Raw genomic sequence first — 7,942 nt, 5'->3', positions numbered from 1 at the left:
TTGCCATCTAAGTCTTCAACCTGTTGATTTCTTCAATGCTTTTGCTTGCTAAAAGCATATCATCAACATACAACACTAAGATAATGAACATGCCATTATTTAACTGCTTAAAGTAAACACAATGATCATATTCACTTCTTACATATTTCTGACTCAACATGAAAGAATCAAACTTCTTATACCACTACCGAGGCGACTGCTTCAGGCCATATAATGACTTCTTGAGCCTGCAGACAAATTTCTCATTGCGATGCTGAACAAACCCTTCTGGTTGTTCCATATATATTTCCTCATCTAAGTCTCCATGTAGAAACGCAGTCTTAACATCTAATTGCTGCAACTCTAAATCAAACAAAGCCACTAATGCTAACACAATTCTAATTGAAACAATTTTAACCACTGGTGAAAAAATCTCATGAAAGTCTATGCCAGCTTTCTGAGAAAACCCTTTTGCAACCAGCCTCGCTTTGTACCTGTCTTCCGTATCATTCACACCTCGTTTCACCTTGAACACCCACTTGCATCCCACAGTTTTCCTACCTTTAGGAAGTTCAACCAGATCCCACGTGCCATTCTTACCTAAGGCCATCATTTCTTCCTTCATGGCTGCTTTCCATTTTTCACTATTTGAACCTTCTACAGCTTCCTGATAACACAAAGGTTCATCATCATTAGCGATCAAAGAAACTAAAGTAACATGATCATCATACCTTCTTGGAGGACGTTTGATCCTTGTAGACCTCCTTAAGAATGTTTCTGGTGCTTCCACAATTGGCTGTCTATCATCTGTAGGAACTTCTTCATGATCGCCATCTGAGACCTGTTCATGACCTCCATCTGAACCTTGTTCATAATCTGATTCTGAAACCTGTTCATGACTAGAATCTGAACTATGGTCGTTATGACTATCATTAGAAATGATGTCAAACTGAATATGCTGGAAATCAGATACATCATCCTGTTTCAATCTACTATTTACATCTAACTGTAGAAGAGAGGATTCATCAAACTTTACATCTCTGTTGATGATGATTTTGCGAGTAGTAGGATCCCACAATCTATATCCCTTTGTTCCATCACCATACCCAACAAAGACATACTTTTTCGATTTCGAATCTAATTTAGTTCGCTGATGTTTAGGCACTAGAGCATATGCATCACAACCAAACACTCTGAGTTTAGAATAGTCACAGGGGTGTCCTTTCCATACCTCTTGCAGAATCTTGCAGCCTATTGCCGTTGATGGAGATCGGTTTATCACATAACAAGCTGTTGCCACTGCTTCCGTCCACAACTCCTTTTGCAACCCGGCGTTACTCAGCATACACCTTGCTCTTTCTAGAAGAGTCCTGTTCATGCGTTCAACAACTCCATTTTGCTGAGGAGTATAAACCGTGGTCTTATGCCTCTCGATCCCTGCATCCTTGCAATAGCTGTCAAACTCCTTGGAAGTAAACTCACCACCATTGTCAGTTCTTAAACATTTTATAGTTCTACCAGTGCTGTTTTCTACCAATGCTCTAAACTGCTTGAAAACTGTAAAAACATCAGACTTCCTTTTCAACATGTAGACCCACACTTTTCTAGAAAAGTCATCAATAAACGATACAAAATATGACGAGCCACCATATGACGCTGTAGGGGCTGGACCCCAAACATCTGAATGGATATAATCAAGTATGCCTTTACTAGTATGTTTGCCTGTTTTAAACTTTTGTTTACTTTGTTTACCAAACAGACAATGTTTACAGAAATCCAATTTTCCAGATCTTAGATTAGGAAGTAACTTTCGGTCAGCCAAAATTTTCAATCCTCTTTCACTCATATGCCCCAATCTTTGATGCCATAAGTGAATGGAACTACTGTCATGTTCAGACACAGACACATGATCTGACCCAGTTCTACCTTCTAACTGAAATAGATTTCCTACTTTCTTAGCTTTCATAACTAGTAAGATGCCTTTGTAAATTTTCATTACTCCACCTTGAATTACAGTTTTATATCCATTTGAATCAAGTGCTCCTAATGAAATCAAATTTTTCCTTAAATCTGGTACATGCCTCACATCAGTTAACATTTTGGTTGTGCCATCAAACATTTGTAGTTGTACACTTCCTATTCCAACAATACTGCACGTGACATCATTACCCATGTACACGACTCCATCATCAACTGATCTATATGTTTTAAACCAATCTCTATGTATACACATGTGGTTAGATGCCCCGGAATCTAACAACCAATGTTGATCATGCTTTGAAACATTAACAGACAATACCTCATCACTCATACCTGAACCAGATACTGAACCTGTATCTGTGGTGTTGGCTTCCTTCTTTTCTGTCGAAGAGCTTTCTTTAGCAGCCTGCTTTCGCTTCCAACAATCCTTTTTCAGATGTCCAGCCTTGCCACAATGCCAGCACTTCACCTTTGGCTTCTTTCCTTTGGACTTTGAGCGAGAGTTGCTATGCTTTCCCTCGGAGTGTCTCTCTCTTGAGCGACCTCTGGCCATCATTACCTCTGATGTAGAGGTGTCTGCATTCGACCTCTTCCTTGTCTCTTCAGCCAACAAGGCTCCAACAACATCATCAAACTCAAGGATTATGATGTACTAAAGCTTATGGAAGTAACAAAGTGATCCCAGGATTCAGGCAAAGAACATAATAGAGTTATTGCCTTAACCTATGAATCAAATTTCACATCTAGACTGTCTAATTGCACCAGTAAGGTATTAAAAACATTCAGGTGATCAGCAATTGAGGTACCTTCTTTCATCCGCAAACCGTAAAGCTGTCATTTCAGGAGAATCCGATTTGTCAAAGATTTCGTCATATAGAGCTTCTCAAGCTTCGACCACAAGCCTGCGGCGGTTTTCTCTGACACAATGTTGAACAGAACATCGTCCGCCAGACATAACCAAATTGTGCTCAGAGCTCTATCATCCATCTCATCCCATTCATCCTCTGTCATGGAAGGAGGTCTTTTGTTTTTCCCCAACAGTGCTTTCGCCACACCTTGTTGAACCAGCAGATCGTGCATCTTCACTGTTAAGGCTCCACGAAACAACGCTTCACGCACGCTCCAAAACAGCTTTACACAAGGTAATGTGTCATTCCTCCACGCAATAGAACGCAGGTATAGAACTTGTCTCAGCGCTAATCCACGATCTACACACAGCAGCAAACATCCACGCACCAGCTCTAATCCACGACCAGTGCTCAGCTGTACTCCAACATCGCTCTGATACCAATTGTTGGAATCCAGAAGCACAGCAAACAAAAATAAACACACACAGCAGAACAATCAAGCACATAAGAGACAGTTTTTAACGTGGTTCACCCAACCAATCTGGGCTACGTCCACCAAACATAGGCATCAGGAATTTATTAATCAAATTGGAGATTACATAATGAAAACCTCATAAAACTCTCACCCTCTTAACAAACCATCCGAATGGTTGCTTGTTATATAGCATAGAGAATCTAACAGCCTCATTAACTCCCTCACATCAAATATAGGAGGCATTAACTCCCTCCCAACAACCTGGAGTTAATCTAGGACCTGAATTCTATTGTTGTCATCAGCTGAGATTTTTCCTATTTTGCTACAAATAGAAAATCTCAACAGTTGTATGCACAAGTACTAGCTCTTGCCGCAACTGTCACTTGGTCAGCTGGCACAAGTCCGCTAGGAGCTTAAGCCAACTTCTATGAGCTCTTAGAAGAAGCTTTTTAATTGATGGATGAAAGCTAACTCGAAGGAAGCTAATCTATTTGCAAAAAGAGATTGAAAAACTGAAGGAAAACGAAAACCCTAGCAAACCCTAATTCTACCAACTAGTCCTACTGATGCAAAGGAGAGAATGCAAACTACTGAAAGAGATGCCATTACTTCTATAAAGGTAAAATACATGTGTCTAGACTACCTCTATCTGAAGAAAACATCTTTTTGTATTTTTGATTAAGTCGTCAGTTTCATCATGCATATGCTTTCACTGTTCTTTGACTGTGTAGGGGTGGATCAAGAAGGAGAAATGATTGGAAGAGGTCAGGAAGGTTCAGAGAGGGTCTAAGGAGTCCCTAACACCCTTCCAAAGAGTTTCATAAAGTTTGGCTATCAAGAAACCTCATTTGTGAGCTTCTACAGGAAGTCTGCAGGGGTTCTACAGGATGTTCAGGAATTTCTACAGGATGTTCAGAAATTTCTACAGGATGTTTAAAAATTGGATTTTGGAGGATGGATGAGTGAGGGAAGATGCATCAATGGATATGGAGGTAGGATAGGGGTTCGAAGTGGCCCAAGGACTGGTGGATGGAGTGGTGAGAAGGTGTAGATGGCTAAATTGGCTCAAAGAAGGTTGAAACAATGATTACACAAAAAGGTAGGGTTACGTGGGCAAGAGGACAGATGTGAGACAAGGAACCTAGCTAGGAGATGGAGTAGATGGCTACTAGAAAACGAGCTAAAGCTGACAGCACTGTAGTGCAAAAATATGCTATGGTTTCAAAAATAGTCTCTTACGAAGGCTGAGGCCTTATCATTTATACACCACGAGGGCCCTAGCAGGCCTCCTAAATCTGGGGGACTTGGCTGTCCAACTATTAGTAGACAGTCCCTTTTCCAAAATCTGCTTGGCTGCCTTCAAGATCCGGTTTTGGTGGCTTGTGAGCTCGGAGTTTGGGGGTGAAGATCCCGAGGAAGGGATATTTAATGTCATAGACAACCCCCCTACGAATCCTCACCTCAAGCTTGGCTGTCTTCTAGCCCATGATTGCTCGGTTTTGCTCCAACATGTGTCAAAAAACCTGAAATAAGCACGTGTTAGCCACCTAGGAAGAGTGACCACCCTTATTCGTACAAATGACATAAACATACTAAAAAATAATGCATAAGCTATGAAAAATGGAGGATTGAACAAGGATAATTAGGCAAAATGAGCCCAATAAGTTACCCAATTTGGGGCTCATCATCACCCCCCTGCTAAAAGGGTTGCTCATCCTTGAGCAACTAGTCCAGCTCCTCATCCTTAATTGCTTTGATTTCCTCCCTCACATCCCAGGCTTCTGAAGTAATGTCCTCTTCACTGTCATGGAATCCGGCTTTCCTTTCTACCTCTTCCCACTACTTATGCTCTTCTTCTTCTGTGCCTCCTTCTAACAATCCCAAAAGCAAAGGGGGACTTAACTTGAGGCCTATCCAGCTGGCCTGGAGGTTCTGCATAGAATTTTTGTAGAGAGGCACTCGTGCCAATGCCTCCCTCATTCTAGTTGGAGTGTGGTATTCCCTCATTTTGAGGCTGTGGGACAATGTGTTCCACCTATGGGTGCAAGCATGAACACAATTGTCCCCCAATAGTCGCTCCATATCCTCAAAGTGTGCTATGGCCTGAGCCTGCCGATCCATGTACTCTAATAGAGCCCGAGAGTTGGTTGCTAGGTGCTGGTGGGCAGATATCAATGCTGTGGGGTCCCCTGGCTATGCTCTAATCAGTAGTAGTTCTTGTAATTCTCGGTCCATGACATTTCTGACCTCTGCCACTCTCTTTTCTTCGTGGTTTAGCCATGAGGTCATTGCCATCAGCTGCATGTCCCCTACTGCTGTGTTGGGGTCCCATGAGGTTATATTTGGAAGGGCCAAATTATGAAGGTAGAACTCTGATAGCTTGGCCTTGTCTTCCGATGAACTGCTGTTACATAAATCCATGAACTGCTGGGGGTTTTGGATTTGGGAGATACCCCTCTGTGCCAACGTGTTGATTTGGAATTGTAGCCACTGATCCCTGAGGTATAGGCCATAGGATTTGGCTGGCTGCCTACATTGCAGAGCTTCCGTTGCCCAACTGGCCATGCAGGCCAGTTGTGCCTCCTTTTCTTGCATCTGTTGTTTTAGAGATTGTATCTCTAGGCCTGCTTGCAATTCCCTTTCCTGTAGTTGCCGGTTTAGTGCCTCAAGTTCAGCTTGCATTCCTTCTTTTCCCTGAGGCTCTTCTGTGGTGTCCTTGGCTGCTGTGTCCTCTTCTTTCCTCTGTCCTTGTAGCTGTAGCTGTTGTCTAAGCAGCTCATTCTCTTCTCGTAGCTTGGCCTGTTGGGAGCTTTCCACATGCCGTACTCTTGCCAACTCTCTTTGGGTCTCCTTGAGCTTTTCCTCTAGAGGGCCTATATCTGCCACCCCCTTGGATTTAGCGATCTTCATCCAAGTGTGGGTTCGTACTCTTTCTTCCTCTAGTGCTAGGAAAAGTGGCACTGTGAATTTTTGAGGAATGATTTTCCCGGCCTCTAAGAAGTTATAATAAGAGCCCAGGCTAGGCTGGGGGCTTGGTTCCATAATGTGCTCGACCACTTCTTCCTTCTGTGGTGATTTGGCTGCCTCACCCTCCATTTCTTCGGTCTCCTTCAGTCTAGCCAATGTTTCCTGTAGAATAGTTTCAGCATCCTGTAGAGAGGTTTTTATGTCAAACCTTTCCATTCTCTCCCTCCAGGTGGAGGTCTTCGGGCTTCCCCGCTCATAAGTGATGGATGCCTTGGAGGGGGACCTCTCCTTTGGTGTGGTGGGGGTATCTATAATTGTGATTGGCTCTTTTGATGGAGGCTAGGGTCTGCCAGTCTTAATCCTCACACTCCTCCTTGCATTAAAATACAGGGGAGTCTCCCTCTTTCGCTTTTCCTTCTACTTGGGAGAGGTGCTTAGGGTGGCCTGCACAGCTGCTGCCTCCCTAGCTAGAATCTCGGCCAATTTCTCCTTCTACTACCCTTTCTTCAGACTTCCTGCAGAAATGCCTGTAGTGGCTGGTTTCTGGCTTCCTGTAGAAATGGCCTTTTGGCTTCCTATAGAACCAGTTGGCACTGTTTTAGCCTGCTTGTCTGAGGGTGCTTTTTCCTTTAGCTTGGCTAAGGCTGCCTTAGGGGTGCCTTCACTGGCTTGGACTTTCTCGGTCCTTTTTGCCTTGCTCTGTAGTCTTTACTCCCTAGGTGTTTGTGTTATTTTACCACCCACTGTTTTGGCCTCAGCAGCTTGACCTTTTTCTCGTGGCTCTTTTTGTTCTTTCTTTGTTGGTTTTCCCGGGGTTTCTTGACCTTTAGCTTTCTTTTCTGCCTCGGTGTGCTCCTTCTCCTCGCTACTGGAGGAAGTGAGCTCCTCGGCCAAAATTCGGATGTCATCATCCTTAGACATATTTCGAAAAATTTCCCAGGAGAGAGGGACAGTGTAAGTATAGAGTGCATCTTCCACGAGGAGCATGATAAGCCCATGAGGGGCCAGCTGGTCTGGTGTCCCCTCCCTCAACTTTGTGGCACACTCAATCAAGGATTGCAGGAGGAAGTAGGGGATGCTTTATTTTTGTTCTGAGGGTAGATCCATTTGGTGCCTGAGTTCTGTTAGCAAACGAAAATGATAACCATATACGATGCTAAATCTCCCCTCACAGGTAATATACTTCATAATTTGGAGGCTGACTTTGCTCCAAAATGGTTGTAGGCTGGTTCTTCGCACCCCATTCTTGTCCTCTGAAAATTGTTCCTCTAGCAAGAAGAACTCCTTTTTAGCCTTTTGACCCAATTTTCTCTCCTCCTTATCCCAGGGTACCCCCATCGGTAGATCAATGACTCTGCTAATGAGCTGTGGGGTGAGTCTTAGGGTCAATCCTCTGAAGTTGACAGTGGCTAGTGTCTTCGATTTCGGCTTCAGGGACCTTAGGAATTCTTCTGTAATTTCATCATCGTGACCTTGAAGTTTGTCACAGAATGTCATCCAGTGTGCACGGGAAAATAAGTCTACCACCTCAAGGGTTTCTCGGAGTTTCTTGGAGTCCGAGGGTTCCTTTCGGATAAACCCTCCTGGCATGGTGAAAAAGACTCTGTTTTTGCTTGCACTTTGAGCAGAAAGGGAATTCTAGGTGTGTTTCCTTCTCAGAGCGTTAAAAACGGTATCTGCAGGCCTCTTCGTA

This window comes from Pinus tabuliformis, chromosome 9, assembly GCF_031772625.1.
Source record: "Pinus tabuliformis cultivar Carrire ecotype Pingquan chromosome 9, CPIR1, whole genome shotgun sequence".
Classification (NCBI taxonomy): Eukaryota; Viridiplantae; Streptophyta; class Pinopsida; order Pinales; family Pinaceae; genus Pinus; species Pinus tabuliformis.
This window is presented reverse-complemented; position numbering follows the sequence as displayed.